Here is an 18,601-nt window from a genome sequence, read left to right as displayed (position 1 = left end):
CCTTTTATTGTCTCAGTTGATGTCACTCTCTCGACACACACCCTCCTCCTGACCCTCATGTACCCACCCTCGGATGCTTTTGTTAATTTAGCATTTACAGGGAAAGAGGTCTCAGCAAAAAGAAAGTCCTGGGTAGCTGTGAAGAAGGTAAATGGGGCTGCAAGGTCAGTGATCTACAAATGCAGAATTAAAACAAAATATTGAAAAGCTAAGATCTGTAATGCTCTTGGGAAATAAGAAAAGTCACTTCAGGCCAGCTAGAAGGTTTCTTTGTAAAAGAATACACTGGAGAGGAGCAGAAGCCCCAAGAATGATAGAGGATCCTCTTTTTAAAAAGAAGCTGGTGCCACTGAAAAGTTGTTCAAATGATCTGTTCCACCTGCCCCTGTGAATATCCCTGAACACCTCAAACGTGCCAGGTAGAATGAAGGCATTTGAAGCAGCTGTGATACAAATTAGTACTTTATAAATCTAGGAAAAGAGTTATAGAGGTCTGCCTACGTTCCAAGAAGGGAAATGTGTAAATCAGAGGTACTTTCCCATATGCATGAAGAAAGATTATTTTTGGCTGCAAGATGTTTTTCCTATATTAGGCGCTTCTTCTGAGTTCCAGTGTATTTTTCCAGAAAAAAAAAAAAAACAACAAAACCCCACAAACAAAAGCCAGTTTGCATCTGCACATTTTAACACACAATTTGGAAGATATTATTGCTTCTACCACGAATGCTTTATGTTTATTTTATATTCCCCTGGTATTTCATAAAGAGATAAAAAAATACACTTTATAATACCGCTTTGCGTAGATGTTGTTCTCATGGGAAAAGGAAGGGAACTCCAAAAAAGCTCTGGAGATCTCATGGTTCCCTTAGTAAATAGAAAAGTGAATAACTGAGAAGTAATGAAGTCATTCACTTAGACAAGTTCAAGAAAACAGGGTAAAGATGGTCTCCAGCATTATACTGTCAGGTGTCAATACCCTTTCCCCCTACACACAAATGCAGGGGCTCTATGGGAATATGTTTTATTAGATTTTTATCTCTTGTGACCACCAGGGATACTAACCTGAAGGCAAAAATGTGACTAAATTATTACAAAGGTATATTCATAGTTATAATGTGAATAAAAATGGACATGGCATAGCAGGAAAGGATTTGAAAGTGGCAATGAAAAGCTCCACGTTTTAGATTTTACCACAATATGTGTGAAACCTTTAGCAAAACCCTCAAGGCAGGTTTTTTTACAGAGGCCTGGCATTCCTATGGAACCTTTAGCGTGGGATGGCAAAGCCTGAACTAAAGGACAAGGGTTAGAAAATCCAGTGTCTGTATACAGAACAAAAAATCATGATTTCTCATAAACTGGCAACAACTGGTAGCAAAAGCTGGCAATAAACCATTAGCAGCAATTGCAAAAGGAGTGTTAGCAGACTTGAGTTGCCCGTGTTACTCTCTGAGTTGCAGTTGGGCCCCCTGCAGCACCCAAGTAAATCTGGTAGAGACCCCAGGCTGGAGCTTTGAATAAAACTAATACAGAGGAAACACCAGAGCATGATGTTGTAATTGAGAATCCTGACTTCAGACAACCTGTGGTGTGTCAGTATGGATGCCCTTAAACAAGATGTAATTTTAGCTGGTTTATTTGCAGCTCTGATTTCTTTTTATTGTCATTTTTATTCAAAGGTAGTGACAGGTGGTACCTAAAATCTCGAACAAAGATGGCTTCACTTGATACTTAAAAAAAAAAAAAGCAGTTTGCCTCGGATGAGTGGGGATGTAAAAATTAAAAAACATTAAATATGGGCCCCATTATATGTAAAAAATAAAAACTGTGTTGGCAATTAAAGAAACTTCACATTGCAGCTCAAAATTTGCATGGCTGTATATGCAGGGGGAAAAAAAGTAACTTATTTTGATTTGGATTATTATCCCTGGTGTCTAGAAATTATGTTATTTGAAAATACAGCTGCTAGTAACTTGCCCAATTTCATCCATGTTTGCTAACCTTGGCATATCAAATGTGTAAATGACAGATAGTGGACCAAGTGAAGGTATTTTATTTGCCAAATATTTTAGTTGTGTACACTTCTGTTTGGACACTGTATCCACTGTTTAATGGTGAGCTGAAAATAGCATTGAGCTCTTTTAATGTTTCAGGCAGATGATGATTCATGTTCAGATTCAATTTTTTCTCTTTCTTAAGCATCCTTTTAAAAATTCGTATCTCTTTTGGGGACTACTTAATAGAAGAGCTGAACCCAGGAAACCAGGGCTAACAACTTCTGAACTGCTGTTCAGTAGGAGGCCTAAGACTACCCAAATTTATAGACACTACCATGAAAAAGAAAGAAAAAATAAACATTATCCCCTCAATTAAAAGGCATTTCATGATCCTTTGTAGGTATAGGACCTTGCACACAAATACAAAGGCAAAATATGGAAAATCCTGCAGTTTCTTAGGAACTTTTAGTGCCTACAAATGAGGACTGACCTACAGAAGACAACTTTTACTCCCCTTGGAGTAAGAAGAGGGAAAACACAGTGGATTCTGAGTTTCCATATCCTGAAAGCAGCAGGCTGAGAATGAGCCTCAGTGGGTAAGACCGAACAGAGCAGTCAGGAGAATATAAACCACCAAATGTTTCAGTAACCTACCAGACAAAGGCAACCAATTCAGAAGCTGATTGCAAACTACTGGTGTAGATGCTGCTTTGTCAATACTGACATTTCTTTGCCTTTGGAAGAGGTAACTTTTGATGAGACTTAGGCTGAAGTACAATAATGTTAAAAGATTGTAGTTCAAATGTGTGACTACTTCTCTATGTACACCATCAAACTTTCTCAGGCAGGATCTAAGCTTGGATCAGGTGTCCTCTTCTAGCATCACCTAAACCCATGGAATGCTATACTGGAAATGAGACAATATAACAATTTTCAATATAGCTATAAACTTCAGAGTTTATTACAGCAAAGGCCTCTCTGTGCCACGAGGCATTATAGACACCCAGCAAGGGCATGGTACTTCTGAGGATGACGGAGAGGCCTGAAGAACTGGATGCTGGAATCATGGTGTGGGAGGGAAGAGCTGACCACAGCCTTTTCCTCTGAGAGGATCTTTTCTTAATCAGCCAGAAAACTACCCTTCCCTGACCTTCCCTTATAGATTGTACAGATACCTGAATCAACTGGGCATGAAAAAAACCCGTGTTGCTTTGCTTGCAGGTGGCGTGCCACTGACGTTGAAGTTGTGCCATTGAATGCAACCAGACTCCAGGGTTGAAAACAAGGGGAGAGCAATTAGACAGGTTTTACAGCCAGGTAGGTGAGCAATGACCATATTGTAAAAATTCTGAATTTTGTGTGTACTTTCGTGTATATTCTATTCATTTTGTCAGGGGAAAATATTATACTGCACCTGCAAATTAAACAAATCCTGAGGTACATTACTGGAATATGGTTCGAGGACACAAAACTGTCTAGAATTATAGCCTTAAATGACCAAAGCAGATTTTCACAAATTAATTATGTAATCTGGTGTATTCCTACAGGATTCTTCATCCTCTAGATTTGAGGCTTCAGTGCTGCAGTCAGATTATTGCAGTGCTATTTACAAAAGGAGGCTTTTTCCCCGTTGCTTGCTCCAGTGGGTGGTTCCAGATAAAATGCTTTCTGACTGCGGCTGTGGCTGGGGGAGCACTAGTAAGTCATTGGTGACACACTGGATGACTGGTGAGGCAACTTTTCTAAATGTGTCCAAGGAATGTTTCTCCCTTGACACAATGAAAAGCCAAAGTGACAGTCAGTAAACTCTTCGGGACCTCGTTTGATTGACGAGAGTCGTGGCTTTTCAAATACCGCAGCAGCGTGCTCGGTAATTTATGTAAGCAGTGTTGGGTATCTTCAGGTGCTTTGTGGGTTCATGCAGCTAGATGAAGCTTCAACCACATGCCAGATAAAAAACAGCACAGAGGCTTCTGTGAAAATCAAAAGATTGCCTATCACAGTTCTGGCTTGTGTCCAATCTGCTTCATACAGCGTGCTTTTAGCAGCTGCTGGCAACGGTGCATTTGGAAATAATTGCTTGCCAGTATGTTTTTTCTCCAGGTACCTAAAGTCTTTCATCTGAGAATCACAATGTTCCTGAACCTCCCTGTTATTTTTCTGAGTAAAGTATGTACTGATGATGTTTGTTTCTAGGTTGTTGCCATTTAGACAAAGACAGGTTAAATGCAAACATCACTGAGGAAAAGATCAGAGAGAGAACAGAAACTGGTAGATTCTAGTCCCAGTCTAGTCCCATCTGACTTTAAGTTCACTTGCTTTCCTGGGGGATAGACTGAACACTGTCACAATAATTGTGATCCAGATTATTTCTAGAGCTTTCACTAGTTGAATAAAACATATAGAATGTGTGAATGGCCACTCACTTTTGCTCCCAGTGTAACTTAGCCATGTTATCTAACAGAGCTGTGCAGTTTGTCACAGAATTTCTCTATTGACCTGTCATGGACATGCCAGGCTTTGATGACATGATCAGGAATGCATGAGTGCTTGCTCTCTGCATGCCACCCTATACCATGGCTGCATTGAATTTCACATAGCATTACATGGCTGTTTTGAAGACCAAATGGAGAGTCCTGCTTACCTCATCTCTCTCTCATGAGAAGAATCCGAAGCTTGGTGAAACAGCCCAGAGCAGCCTGGAGGAATGCTAAAATGGCTGTTAAGGGAAGTCATGAAGATGAGCTACCTCTGTTTCTCTGCAGACACATATTTCAGTGGTCAGTAACAAAAATGCTCTTGTGCATCCTGAACAATAAGAAAAGCCATGGTTAGTTTCAACAAGTACATATTGGCATATTTTTAAAGTTCTGTTAGTGAATCATTAACTGAATATGTAAGTATTTATGGAATTGTGTATGAAAGTATATAAGTTTTGCTTTGGATTTAAAATCTCTGGGAAATTATTTTACAGTCAGTGATCACTTAGCCCTCATGCCACAAACACCAGTCTGTCAAAGCTCTGCTGAATTCAGTGCTGTAATGAACAACAGGGTACTTTATGACCTTTCCCACTATATAGGAAGCTGGTACAGTACTGAAAACTGCTGTTGGATGATAGGACTTTTGGGATCCATACCAAACTGAATGATGCATGGATGTATTCACACACTTATATATAGTCATATACAGGCCAGAATGTTTGTTGGCTGTTACTGGCTCTAAAAGCTTTGTGCAGGCTTGCTTTCCCTCTCAGTGATGTGTAGGGCAGTGGGAGCTGTAACAAGGGCTCGTGCCCCTTTTTTGTCATCCTTAAAACCAGTGTGGCATCCCTGACAAGCCACACAAGGAGACTGATTTTGAGAGCACAAGCAATCCCAGGAAAATGCATCTAATACTGAAACAGGAGTGAGTCTAAAATCCACTCCCATTCCTCTTCCAGCCTGAAGCTCTTCACTCCAGACTTCAGGATCTGGGAACCCTCTCTTCAGCGTATCTCTGCACATATGTGCACATTCTGTAAAATCATCTTTTTAAGAACATTTAAGACACCTACTAGAAAAGGTTTGAGTGATTAAATATTAGGAGCAGAGGATATCTGCAAATGTTAGGTTTGACCTAACAAAACCATTGTGAGAATGAAAGTGCTAGCTCTGCATAAAATAACCATGGAGACTCGGGATGATGCAGGATGAAACAATGAAGGTCTGCATGTTTTATGCAGGTAGCCACGTATTTTTCTGTCCTTTCTACTGGAAAGACATTTCAAGTTCATATTCCCATATTTTCTGCAGCCACTGCAGATAAGCAGATAGCAACCAAGTAAGCAATCTGGAGCTTGATGAAATCTCATGGCAATGACGAGTACAGTTCACAAATTAATGATGATATTTTAGACCTTTCCTTCAATCCAGTGACTGTCCTGTAAAAATCTTAGTCCCTAGTCAGCTGAAAAACTTTAAAACATACAGAACTGGTGTAAATGATGGTTTGGGTTTTGAAAGAAAATATTGTACTAGATGCTATGTAAACATGTTGCAGACCCTCTAATAGTGGTGATACTAAGGATGAAAAATATGTTGTATTTTACATGAAGCTTTTCATTACTTGAGCTATGAATTACAGCAAATGAAATGTTTTATGTTATACATTAAAGACCTTGTCCCCAAAATAAACCCCTTTAAATGAAAATGTCTAGACAAACACTTATTAAAGATTAACTCCATAGTTGAATATTTTGATCTGAAGTTTCTTCAAGAAACTCTTGATGTATTTGAATGTATATTTATATTATTTTCTAGAGGGATAACACTTTTTCTGTATTTTCCCTGCTTTATTTAATCCATCCTTTTCACTAAATTATTACCTAGATTACTAATACTTGTCAAAATCAAATTCTTGAATTAATGATTTTCTTCATTTTTAGCACATGCACTTTATTTGCATTATATGCATGTTTTAAATCCTTCTGTGTCGACCAGTAATTTTCTCAAAACTCATTTTTCTTCCTAGAATCTCCTGAAACATCAGTGCTAACATGAAAATCTTACAGTAATTCTCAGAATTCTAGTTCACTGAGAAGTCCAGCACCTTGTATGCATTTTGAGTACCAGTCACTCCCTGTGCTGCTTTCTGCTTCATTCAGTTCTCTGGTTGGATTGGACAGGGTAGTCTGTGAGAAAATGCACTTTGCAGTGCAGCTCTGTGGGTCTCAGTGCTTAACAGTTAATGTGCTCTTGTTTCCCTGTTTCTCCATGTTTCAGTTTCTATGTTGGGTCCATGAGATTCAAAAGAAAAAGCTGGAGTTTGGCTCTACAGATCATCACCCCTGGCCTTTTGTACTGTGATCTTCACTGGAGGAGAGCAGAATTATTACCTGTAGTGGGAGTTTTGGTTGATTCAATAGATCATAACCATCAGTGGGTCTCTTATACACTTACATGTGTAAGTCTCATCTCTTAGAAAGCTATACAGATTATCTCATTTTTAAATTTTTCATCTTAAAGTGTTTAGTTCTTTCCTTAGCCTCCACTGAAATCGATTCATAGGCTGTGTCTCTTCTTCCATATTCAGGCTCTTCATTTTAATTTTCTGTGCTTTTTATGAAAGGCCTAGATCACCACTTCCATGCACTGCACGCTGTCATTTTAATCTATGCAGTTTGGACTGGGACACAAACAAACCAAAATTTGCTTATCTTGCACTGTCCATGAATGGCAATATAGAATGCTGAGTAGTGAGGGACCCAACCTGATATTTCTGCCCTCATTTTCTGTTACTCCTTGTTTTACGTTGGGATCTCCCCATCTCATGGGATAGACTAGTGAAGGTAAAAATTAGCCAATTCTGCCTAAGCAATCACTTCATTTTCCATGGTTCCTAGTCCCTATTAAAATGATCATCCCTATAGAATCTTGTCCCTAACTTGATTTTTTTCTTGGTAATTCATCTATTAGGAATAGGCTTTTCCCCATTCCTCCTATTGTCTCCTCTGCCCTCTTCTTACTGCTCACTACCCTAACAAATATTCTTTCAATATTCAAGAAAAGATAAAAATTACTATATATACACAAATATTCATATATAAAAAGCAGAATCTATAAGAAGCAGCCCAAACCTGTGCTATCCTTCTATAAACTGTTCCTTCTCTTCCTGTAAGCTGTACAATTCTGCATGACCTCAGGATTGTGAGTACAGGTTGTAGTTTTTCATTGATTCTTATGCACAATTATCATCCTGCAGGAGTAACAATGGGCTTTGTAATTTTGATTACAGTGATCCTACAAATGCATCTTAGAAACAGAGAATCATGTAAATGAAGGATTCTAAGTCACCATCCCTAGCAGCCTTGTGAAATTAAAAAGCAGAATAATTTAGGCAATTATTGCATTAGTTTTCCCAAGATTAATGCCCTTTCTCTTCCCTTATGCATAAGGAAACCCCTTCAAAAAGAGTCTCTCTGTATCTCTGTAATACAAATGACCTGAAAACCAAAGGCATTGTCAGAAGCTAATAGGAAATAGGGCATACTAATGTGCAAACAGATGCTGAGGCGACAGTAGCATCCCATTGTATCTGAGAGATGTATAAACATTTCTGAGAGTATAAATTCACCTAAATCTCATTGTATCTGAGACATGTATAAACATCTGTGAGAGTACAAATTCTCCAAGGTGCACAGAGGAGGTGGCTCGAGCTGACTGGTTCCGTTCCGTGCTGCATCTGTGCTGTAACTGTAGGAACAGACTCTATAAATAGCCCAACCCAGTTACCTTTTTCAGAACCTTGGGAATGGCTAATCCCCAGAATAGATGAATTGCATAACTCTGTTCTCTGAACACGCTCGTTCACTCTGCAAATCGGGTTCTTCGCACACCGCTGTGAAATCGGTGCATCCCCTCTGGTTTACATTCAGCAGCTGTTCAGTTGACATTAGCAATGCTAATTTTCAGCATCTGAGGGTTTGGACTTTGCAGATATTTGTTAAAGTACATTTAAAAACAAGAGCGGGCCTGAAATATCAGACGAGAACACTGATTTAAAGTGAAATTAGTTAGGGTCAAAAAGGCATATTTTGATGCACTAGGCTGGATGCACTTGGCTGAGTTATACTCAAACTGAAGGATGCACATTTACAAGGCTGTCCTTGAACTTAAGGTTGCAACAGAAGCCAGAGAAGTGTTTCTTCCTCTGGAAACCATTAGTATTTAAGAAGCGTTGTACACTAAAGGAAAGATTTAATTCTGGGATTCTGAAATCTGTCCTTAAAGGAGCCACTGTACACAAATCTGGACCTGGTGTATGCTAAGTGGAAAAGCCATTCTGGGATCAAATTCTAACTCTCTAAAACTCCAAGGGCCTTCTACAGTGAAGCTGTGTATTGGAAGCACTTGCAAACAGAACACCACAGGAGTCCTTAATCCATGCAAATGTATGTCCAGTGACTGCCTTCTCAAGCTGAGCGATCCCATGTGTCCCTGCTACAGTGGCCATGCAGCCTAATAATGTAAAGAGAGGGCATTGCATTGGAATGGCCAGGGCTGAAGACACACATGCTCAAATATGACCTCATCACACTAAGGATATACTTAGAGGAATAGTATCCTTCCAGGAAAGGGTACTCTACAGCTGTATTATCACTAATGCCTGAACAGGTCTCTTGCTCGTGGTTCTTCTCATACCATCTTTGAGGGAAGAATTACTTTACACATTTCACTGATGAGGAAACAGAAAGAGGAAAAACTATGTCCACAAATCTCAAAGCTGAAATCTACCTAGAATAACAGGAAATATTACCCAAAGGCCCCTGCATCACTGCCTTTAAGTGGAGATACCTTCCCATAATGTCCTGGCTGCAGAGACCAGAAGCTGAACTCGTTTGGTATGAGAATTCCTGCATTCCAGGTGGCAGAGCAGGCCACGGGGCTACCACTCCATTACTGCTCTATTATGTAATGTTTACAAGCTCTTTGGCACAAGTGACCTGACACCTGCAAGAGGCACATATTTCCCACTCTCCTAGGGTTGCAATCCCAACTTGTCTTCCTTGTATTGATCTTCACAGAGGAATGACACAAAATCTTCAGGCTGGATTTTAAAGCTTTTCGCGTGTTACTGGCTTTTCACTCTACATGTGTCCATGTTTTGTGTGCTCCAGATATACTTGTTTTCTTTCCATCAGCCTTCACTATTTTATCCATCTCTATTGTGGTTCTCTCCTCAGTTTTTATTCCTGGTTTATAATCAGTCCTGTGGCACACTACATACCATATTTCTGAATAGATACAAATACATATCATTCTCCTTAATTTATAGCTCTGTTCTTTTGAAGCATGAAGTAAAAGCTCTTTGCAAAACTATGAACACTGAATGGAATGACTGTAATTTTTTTGGATTTCTGGGGAGCCTCACACTAACAGCTGTTATTGCTGGTGCCAATCCCACCTCCATGTAATAAAACACTTCTCTGTGTTATCTCACTGCACAAGTATGATAAATACTTTGTTACAGGCATTTACTTACATCCTAGTCCTTCTGTGATGGGGAAACACAGGTGTTAACAAGTCACTCAGCTTCTGTGGCTGCATTGTAAATAGCATTAGACTAATCACGTGATGATATCACATCAATATTTTGCATTTTCAGAGAAATACCTTGCATTTTTTTGAGTACAGACCACGAAAAAAACAGAGGGCTGTTCAAATTTCTCAGTGTTCAGAAGAGAACATCTTTAAAAGAAGAGGCTTTCAACTGCCTCATGTTTCACAGAATCATTTAGATTTTCAGGTGTCCTGTAGTACAAATACCTGCTTTGAAGCAGGGTCAACAACTAATTCAGACCAGGATGCTGGGGGCTTTATCCTGTTGGGTCTTGAAAATCTGCAAGGACAAAGATCCCACAAGCTCTCTGGGACACTTGTTTTAGTGTTTAATTACCTTTAAGGGGAAAATTTTTTTCCTTAGTCAGAATCTCATATATTTCTAGTTGTGGCCATTTTCTCTTGCTCTTTCACGATGTACCTTGGCAAAAAGCCTGGCTCTGTCTTCTTGGTATCCTCCTCCTAGGTACAGAAGGCTGTTATTGAGCCCTCCTGAGTCTTTTCCAGGCTGAATAAGCTTTTCTCAGCTTCTTTTCATAGGACAACAGTGTCAGCCCCTGGGCTCTCATAGTTGTCCTCTGCTGGATTTGCTCAACTCGATCATCTTTTCTGTGCTGGGGGCCCCCAAACTGGACACAGCATTCCAAGTGCAGCCCAGTGTGTGCTAAGTAAGAGAGGATAAGCACTTCTCCCAGCCTGCTGGTTGTGCTGCAGTGGACAGAGCCCAGTCTGCTGCCAGGGCACACTGCTCAGTCAGGCTTAGCCTGGTGCCCCCCAGCAAGACTCTCTTACCAGTCAGCCCCCAGCCTTCACTACTGCAAGGGGTTAGTCCAGCCCATGCTGTGACTGTACAGGGATAACAGTGAGGTTGATTGACCTGTAGTTTCCAGGATCATCCTTCTTGAAGCAAAGGAAAAAATATATGCCAGACATGCAGACAACTCAGATCACAGTTTCCACCATGTCTCTGCAGCAATTTGTTTTTTTTTTTTAAAGGATTATAAGCTGAGGTAGTTACAGAGCAGCTTCATATGCAAAATAGAAAGCAAGGGGGAAAAGACAGTAATATTTAAAGATATATATAGAGATGTTGATTGAAAATAATTTTTAGCTGTACAAAGGAAGCTGAACTAGGCGTTTCAAATGCCACTAATTTACAAGCCAAGTGATATAGTAACTAGAGGAAGAAAGAAGTTATGTAAGGTAGGTAAAAGATCTTCAGTATTTAGTTTTGTTTACACTAAGTAAAACATTCAATAGAAACAGCCTCTGTTCCAGAGGATAGTGAACCAGTTGTATCAGTCTTTGAAAAAGACTTTTAGGGTGAGCAGGTTTGTTATACAACAGCAAGATTTATTTAGGTACATTGATTGCCTTAATAATTAAAAGGGAAAAAAAATTGCAGGAGTAAATGACATAAATAAAGAAGGTCCTGCCTCGCTTATCTCCCAGAATTATTTGAAAATGCTAAAATGTAGTAGATAAAGAAGAGAAGATGGATCTTGAGTTTGACCTGGTTTAGAAATTTCTCTATTGCTAAGAACAACACATGTCAAGAGCTCTCATCCACTGAAGCATAAGTTTCCCACAAGGATTTTTTCCCCTCACTTTCTGTTTTAATCAGGAAAGGAATCCAGATACTGAAAAAGTACTTACATGAAAGTAAAGAACCCTTATGCATTTAAATAGTTTTTTAATCAATGTAGTTTACTTCATTTAGGATTTTTATCAGGCAATATCTTGGCTATGAGTTGGCTTTGGCAAATTTCATAGGAAATTATTGCTGCTTAAGGAGTTTCAGCAAGAACTGGCAAAACATTCAAATACAAAAGCTTTTGAAAATCAGATGCATTTGCAATATCTCAACAATAAGTGTTCCATTATAATTAAAACAATACCATTAGTCATGAATATTTGTAATCAAGGGCGGATCTGCTGAGGTGGAGGTATCACAAAGGTCATTCCTTGCCTAGCATGCATTTTTCTTGGCTCATCTTACCATTATATCTGTACATCTCATTGATTTCTTCAGATATCTGTATCAGAAACCAGAAAAACAAATAGAAAGTACAAAACACTATGTGGGAAGAGGCGTCATTTGAACTTATCACACTGTCTATATCACACACAACAAGGAGAAGCAGGACTTCATAATGCCTTTCTGTTCCCTCTGTGTATGCACACAGAGCACAACATATTCAATATTTTTGTTTTCTGACACAAAACAGCTGTGACAACACTTTCAAGACTTCAGTGGCAGTGGCTTCCTTCAGTGTAAATTAGATGGACCAAATTTTCCCAACTGGTTCTTGAAACCGCACTGCTGGGATGCTTCTTTCTTTTCTTTTCTTGGTACACGTAAGGTTTCCCTGAGAGCACTGCTCCCACAAGCCTAACATTCTTGCTGGGGAATGTTCTTCCTTCACTTATGCCAGTGATCTCAAAAGGAGAATTTGGCCTACAGATCAAATTCCCCAGCTCCCAGCTTTCTGTTTGGAGAGGCAACCGGGCATTCACAAGCACAGACAGTTCTTTAGCTGCTGTGGAGGTGGGGATGTACAGCAGGAAGCCCAGTCTCAGCAAAGCCAGTTTTGTATTAAATTCTGATATCTGATGTTGGTTTACTGATGTCCTCAATGGACTTATGTTTTATTCACAAACATGCAAGTTTAAATTTTAAAAAATGATCTGTAAATTGTGCCCCTGAAGAGTTGGTGATATTTTAGGGAGGCCATGGGTTTCTGTGAGACTTCCTCCAGCTCTTATAGGGGTAAGTTGTAGAACTTAGTGCTTAACTGATGTTTAGTCTGGGGACCTTCTTTTCTACCATTGCCTTTTTGATGGCATCCACAGCAAGTGATTCAAGTGTCCCATGTATTGAGAGCAAGGATAGGGGTTTACTTGCTGGGGAAACAAGAAAAAAAATTGTAAGAATCTTGGGGGGAAATTTGCTTATCATCTTGACAAGGATAGTCTTCAATTCTTGAGTATATTAGAAAGCTGAGCAAAGTCACTTTGTGATCCAGGTCCTAATTAGTATGCTATTAAACATACTTTTTTTCCCCTAGTTTTTAGTGCTACAGGGCACATGATAGGTTGTAACATACCTATATAGAGAAAACATTTTCCTCTGTATTTTATTTTGAAGGCATTTCTCTGTTACACAGTCAAAAGCTGTGAACAGATCGTTCCCTACTGGCTCCAGGCACAGTGCTGCAGACGCGTGTGCTCCCAGCAGCACTGCCCTCTCCTGGGGACACGGGATCAGCAGGTGCACAGGGAAAGGGTTGGCTTCTGCAGCTGAAACAAAAAATGTGTGATTGAGAAGCAAATCTCTCGTGTGTGAGAAAGAACCAGACAGCCAAAATGCCAATTCCCGAGAAAAAGAAATCTGAACAATTTTCTATGCAAACAATACATAGAATTATATAGAATGTAATATATATATAAAATTACAGAATCATGGAATGCCCTGGGTTGGAAGGGACTTTTAAATACCTTGTCCAAGCCCCTGTCATGGGCAGGGACCAACTCCATCTTTCTTGTCAGCTCCCTTCAGGTACTGGAAGGCCACAATTAAGTCATCCCAAAAGCCTTCTCCAGGCTGAACAGTCCCAATTCTCCCAGCCTTTCCTTGTAGGAGAGGTTCTCCATTCCTCGAATTGTCTTGGTGGCCTCCTCTGGACTCGCTCAAACAGGTCCATGTCCTTCTTGTGCTGGGGGCCTCAGAGCTGGAGGCAGCACTGCAGGTGGGGTCTCACCAGAGCAGAGCAGAGGGGCACAGTCACCTCCCTCAGCCCGCTGCCCACACTTCTGATACAGCCCAGACATGACAGAACCTTTCCATGGTCACTGTAATAACAAAGAGAAACTGGGCCAAGTTAACCCTGCAGAAATCCTGGTGAAGTCAGGCTCAATCTGGACTCTGATGTAGCTGATTTCTCTTCTAGATTTGAGTGTTGACTGATGAACTCCTGCAGATTAAGAAAGAATGTTTTAGGATGTTACCACCTTACCTGCTGACTTCTCCTCCCAGCTAGATGTCACTGCCACAAATACTGACCAGCATGCATTAGCCATATGAGCATTTCTAATCAGCTGCAGAGCAAAGACTGACAGATTTCTAGACAGAAAAAAACCCAAACAGAAACTAGGCCATGAATTTGTAAGTATTTGACATAAATCAGACATAAGTAGCAAGAAGATGTACTAATAGTGATTCACACAATATCTCACACAATATCTTACGCAATACATAACTCTGGTGTAATACAATCAGTAATACAATCTTAACCTCAGAAATCATCCATCTCCAAAGCTCTGTTTGGTCTGAAAACAGACACTGTGAAGCTGTGTTAAGTTATTCAGAAATGTCACATGGTTTTCATGGAAATTGAACTTAAAATGCTTTTAAAGCATGAAATTAAGAAGCTTTTGGAAACATTTATCTTTCACTTCTTTAGGACTTGAACTATATCATTTGATCCAATGTAGAAGGTTTAAGAACCACTGATCTGTGTTAATTTTCCCACTTTCTACTTAATTCCTCCAGTATAAAAAAATACCCAGAACCCCAAAACCAAAGCATACAGAAACCAAATATTCTGACAGTTTCTTGGTTTCCAATAAGAATAAAATTTTACTTGTGTATCTTTTATGTGGAGATTCACATATATCCTCAAGGTTATAATTTGATTGTTAGAATATTAAGGAATCGTAGAATGGCCTGGGTTGGAAGGGACCTTAAATATCATCCAATTCCAATGCCCTGCCACGGGCAGAGACACCTTTCACCAGACCAGGTTGCTCAGAGTCCCATCCAACCTGGCCCTGAACACTTCCAGGGATGGAGTATTCACAACATCTCTGGGCAACCTGTGCCAGGGCCTCACCACACAGTAAAGAATTTCTTCTGCTACACATTCAACCCTCTGGAGGTTCCATGTGCAGATCATATGATTTCCTGGCACAAACCTAAAAGGAAAAGTAACCCCCGACCTCTTGGATTTTATTCTCCTTAGCAAACACTAAGAAAGCACTAGAAGTACAAAGTGTAAAAAGCATTTTAATAATAAAATGAGGACCTTTTTTATCTTGGGAAACTTCATGATGGCAGAAAAGGAGATACTGACATCCCAGAGAATGGAAGTAAAAGCCTGAATAATTGAAATCATTTTTTTCACTGAAAGGTCATTAGTTTATTTTTTTTTTCAGCTCTTGCAACCAGTGAATCAACTGGAGAAGGCAGCAGTTGTTTGAGATTTGTCATCCCATTGCCTACGTGTACAGTGCATGATCAAGAAAAGGGGACACACCTGTCTCCAGGAAGAGAGAGAGCAAGACCTGACAAGGCTGGTAAAATTAAGTGAAGGGTGAGGAAGGAACACGGGAGAAGAAAGGAACTCTCACGTGAAAAAAATAAAGGTAAATGTAAAGAAACAAAAAAGAATAATTGTGGGTTTTAAAAGTCCTTTGCTGGCCATCTTTAATTGTCCCCTATAGTAATTTACCTCTAGTTAAGTGTGGAGAGAGGTAGAAGGGAATGGAGCTACAGGGGAAAAAAAAAGAGCAAGAAGTGGAAAATAAAAGGGATGCAGAGTCAGGGGCTGCATCCCCCTGATTTAGAGGAATCCTCATAAACACTGAGCATTGCTGTGTTATCAGTGGGACTACACTGAATAAAGTAGACTGTAATGCCATAAAATGTCTATCTAAGGCATATCTGCACAGACCTATGAAGCTCCAAAAGCAAGTCAAGTTCTTCATAATCCAGCTTCTTAATTAAACAGGCACAATGAAGCCTGGTGACATCCCAAAAACAAGCTCTCTGAAGATGCTCTTATTGATGCTAGTGTAGCTTGAGCTAACTATAACATAGCTGGTGTGGATGGACTTGTCAAGCCAAAATGACATTTTCTCTGGGCTGGCTAGGCATAGGTAATTGGTTAATTGCAAATCTCAAACAGTAATGTAATTGTTTGGGAGTGTTTGTTAACTTGGGAATGTTTATTAAAAGCATATTGAACATAACTCCAAAAGTACCTATAAAGAAGTCATAATTACCTGAGGAACTGCTATATAGTTAAGCAAAATATGTACTGCTAAGTAACAGCTATTTTATGATTATTTTTTCAGGTTTTTTTTATGATATCTAAGCATTGTGCATTTCCTCCACACCTAAAGAGGAGTATCTTCACGAAAATTTGCTAAACCAGGAAATATCCTAGGTCTAGGATGCAGAACTGAATTCAAACATGATTTTTCCATCACAGAGATATAGATATACTTTGCAATATTACACAGTAATTTAGGAATCTAGTCATCCTTCTGATGCTTTTAGAAACTATTTAGTTGGTATTATTGCCCCTGTCTAATTGCTCTTTCCATGACAGTTGTGCATATTTGGAATAACTTCAAAATCTTATGGTTCTGACAGTTGTTAACACAGCAGGCCCATTGCCTATAACATAAACCAGAAGTATATAGAGACAATTTTCCACTCACTTACCTGTATTGTAGCATCTTGTGATTCTTTGCACAAGATGGAGATTACCCAAGATGTGTTACAGTGAAAAACCAAAATCCTCCAAGGAGTCATAAACGTGTCCAGTCTTCCTAAATACAAAGTTCTGGACACAGGGAACTTGCTTTATTTTATTTCATGGCTGTTTAAACCAGGGTACTCTACAATTTATGTGGGATTACAAGTGGTTTGCCTATGCCATGTGATACTTAGCAACTCCAATAACCCTCTATCAGATATTAACTATATAAAGGAAATCTCAAAAATTATCAAAATGGAAATGAATGGCTTACTGTTGGCTAAATGCACTGAGGTGGGTGCTAATTGGAGATCACTGATACAGATTGTTGCTTGAAGAAATCCTTGTGTTAACACCTGTCTCAGATGTAGACACACATATTTCCTACCTTTCAGCACACAGAGCAACTGTAATCATGCTCCCAAAGGACTGAGCGCATTATTCTTTCAGCCATGGGCATCCTGAAATGCTCATACTTTTTTTGATTGCTGATTTCTCAATCGTTCTCTTTGCAAGTCACTGGAGATTTCACACCAGTTTATTCCGTTTCACAATAATAAACAGCGTAGGAAAAAGAAATTTCCCTTAGTACAGAGAAGTTTGAGATTATTTTCTCAGAGTATTTTCTAATTAAATTCAAAGCAGTTTGCCAGTTTATTGCGCTTGTGGGTGCACTGAGCCTGATACAGGGTATGTTATTTGCCTCTAGATGGTGCTCTCACGTTGAGATTAAACAGTTCCATTATCTTTTTCATTACAAGTTTCATAATTAATAAATAATAGTAAAGTATTTCTCTCAAAATCAAAATAAACCCTATCATAAGAGCCAGTAAAAAAAAAACTTACCAGAATGCATATGAGTGTACCATATGGTAATTTCAGATATAGCTGATATCCCTCAGATTGTTTAAGGAAGTGATGTTAATTCTAGGAAAATCAGTACTGGAGTCACATAATATTTAATAAAACAGTGCAAATTCAGAAAACTTTAAACCATATAATGAACATTTGTTAAATAATACCTTTATGGTTAAATAGCATCAGTTCCAAACAGGTGGTCATCCAGCATTACAAACTGGAAAACAAAAGCAAAGGGATTACTTGTTTTGTCCAAAGTCTTCAAAACTGTTCTCGGGGCGTGGGTGTGTGTAGGTGATGGAACATTTGCACTTTTGAACAGAGACAACAGCTACTGATTTCCATGTGGCTAAAGTGTCCCTCCTGGATTCCTGCTAGGGAGGAAGCATGACTAGGCTTTACTTCACAGCAGAGAATAAGCCCAGAGTAGGAACACAGCCAAGGGCCTTCCAGTTGAGAAGCCTTGTTTTTCCTGGAGAAGTGGGAAAGCTGCATATTGTCACAGCAAGGCCAACCCTCCACATTTTTCTCCCTGTATCTACAGCTGCTCTGGTGCTGGAATTGCTCTCCCACAGTCCCCACCACTACTGGCTGCACAAGTGTGGTCTCTGAGTGTCTCAAACTCGTACAAGACTTAGGTTGTAACTTGGGCGTTTTAACCATGAAGCTCAAGAGTTTCATTCCAAGAACAAACTCCACTGTTGGCTGTGGTTTGTGTGGATCTGTGCATGCATGTTTCTACTCAGCATTCTCCTTCATGTGGTGCAAGTTTTATGCCAGAAAATAGAGGTAATTCTCAGAGATTTCTGACAATGTCTTTGAGCAGGAGGCAGGTTTTTACATAATTTATAAATGATGTGCACTCTTTTGGGTTTATTTTTACTTTCAACAAGCAACTCTTGCACAATTCTACCCAGAGAGAGCTCTAACTGAGGTGGCATTCATCAGTAAGAGGGCCTCTTGGTCCCAGCATTCACTTCCTATTCCTTCTGCCACATGCAGCTGTGACACACCCGGGAGCATTTTGGTTAAAAATGAAACAAAGGAAGATTTTGGAGGCCAGCACTGTCTCACTGGTAAGTCTGAAATTTAAGCTGACTCCTGG

The 18,601-nt window shown here is 39.6% G+C and overlaps 1 long non-coding RNA gene across 1 annotated transcript in view; it reads left to right on the top strand.

Moving 5' to 3' along the window:
• Nucleotides 1-18,601, top strand: part of LOC116788907 — a 41,479-nt gene that overhangs the window by 8,487 nt on the left and 14,391 nt on the right. The window contains exons 2-3 of the long non-coding RNA XR_004357796.1: nt 3,219-3,314; nt 15,311-15,520. This is a non-coding gene — a long non-coding RNA (uncharacterized LOC116788907). The remainder of the gene's footprint in view (nt 1-3,218; nt 3,315-15,310; nt 15,521-18,601) is intronic.

The sequence above is a fragment of the Chiroxiphia lanceolata genome, chromosome 6 (assembly GCF_009829145.1).
Source record: "Chiroxiphia lanceolata isolate bChiLan1 chromosome 6, bChiLan1.pri, whole genome shotgun sequence".
In the NCBI taxonomy this organism is placed as follows: domain Eukaryota; kingdom Metazoa; phylum Chordata; class Aves; order Passeriformes; family Pipridae; genus Chiroxiphia; species Chiroxiphia lanceolata.
Note: the sequence above shows the minus strand (reverse complement) of the source record. Positions and strands in the feature narration are given on the sequence as shown.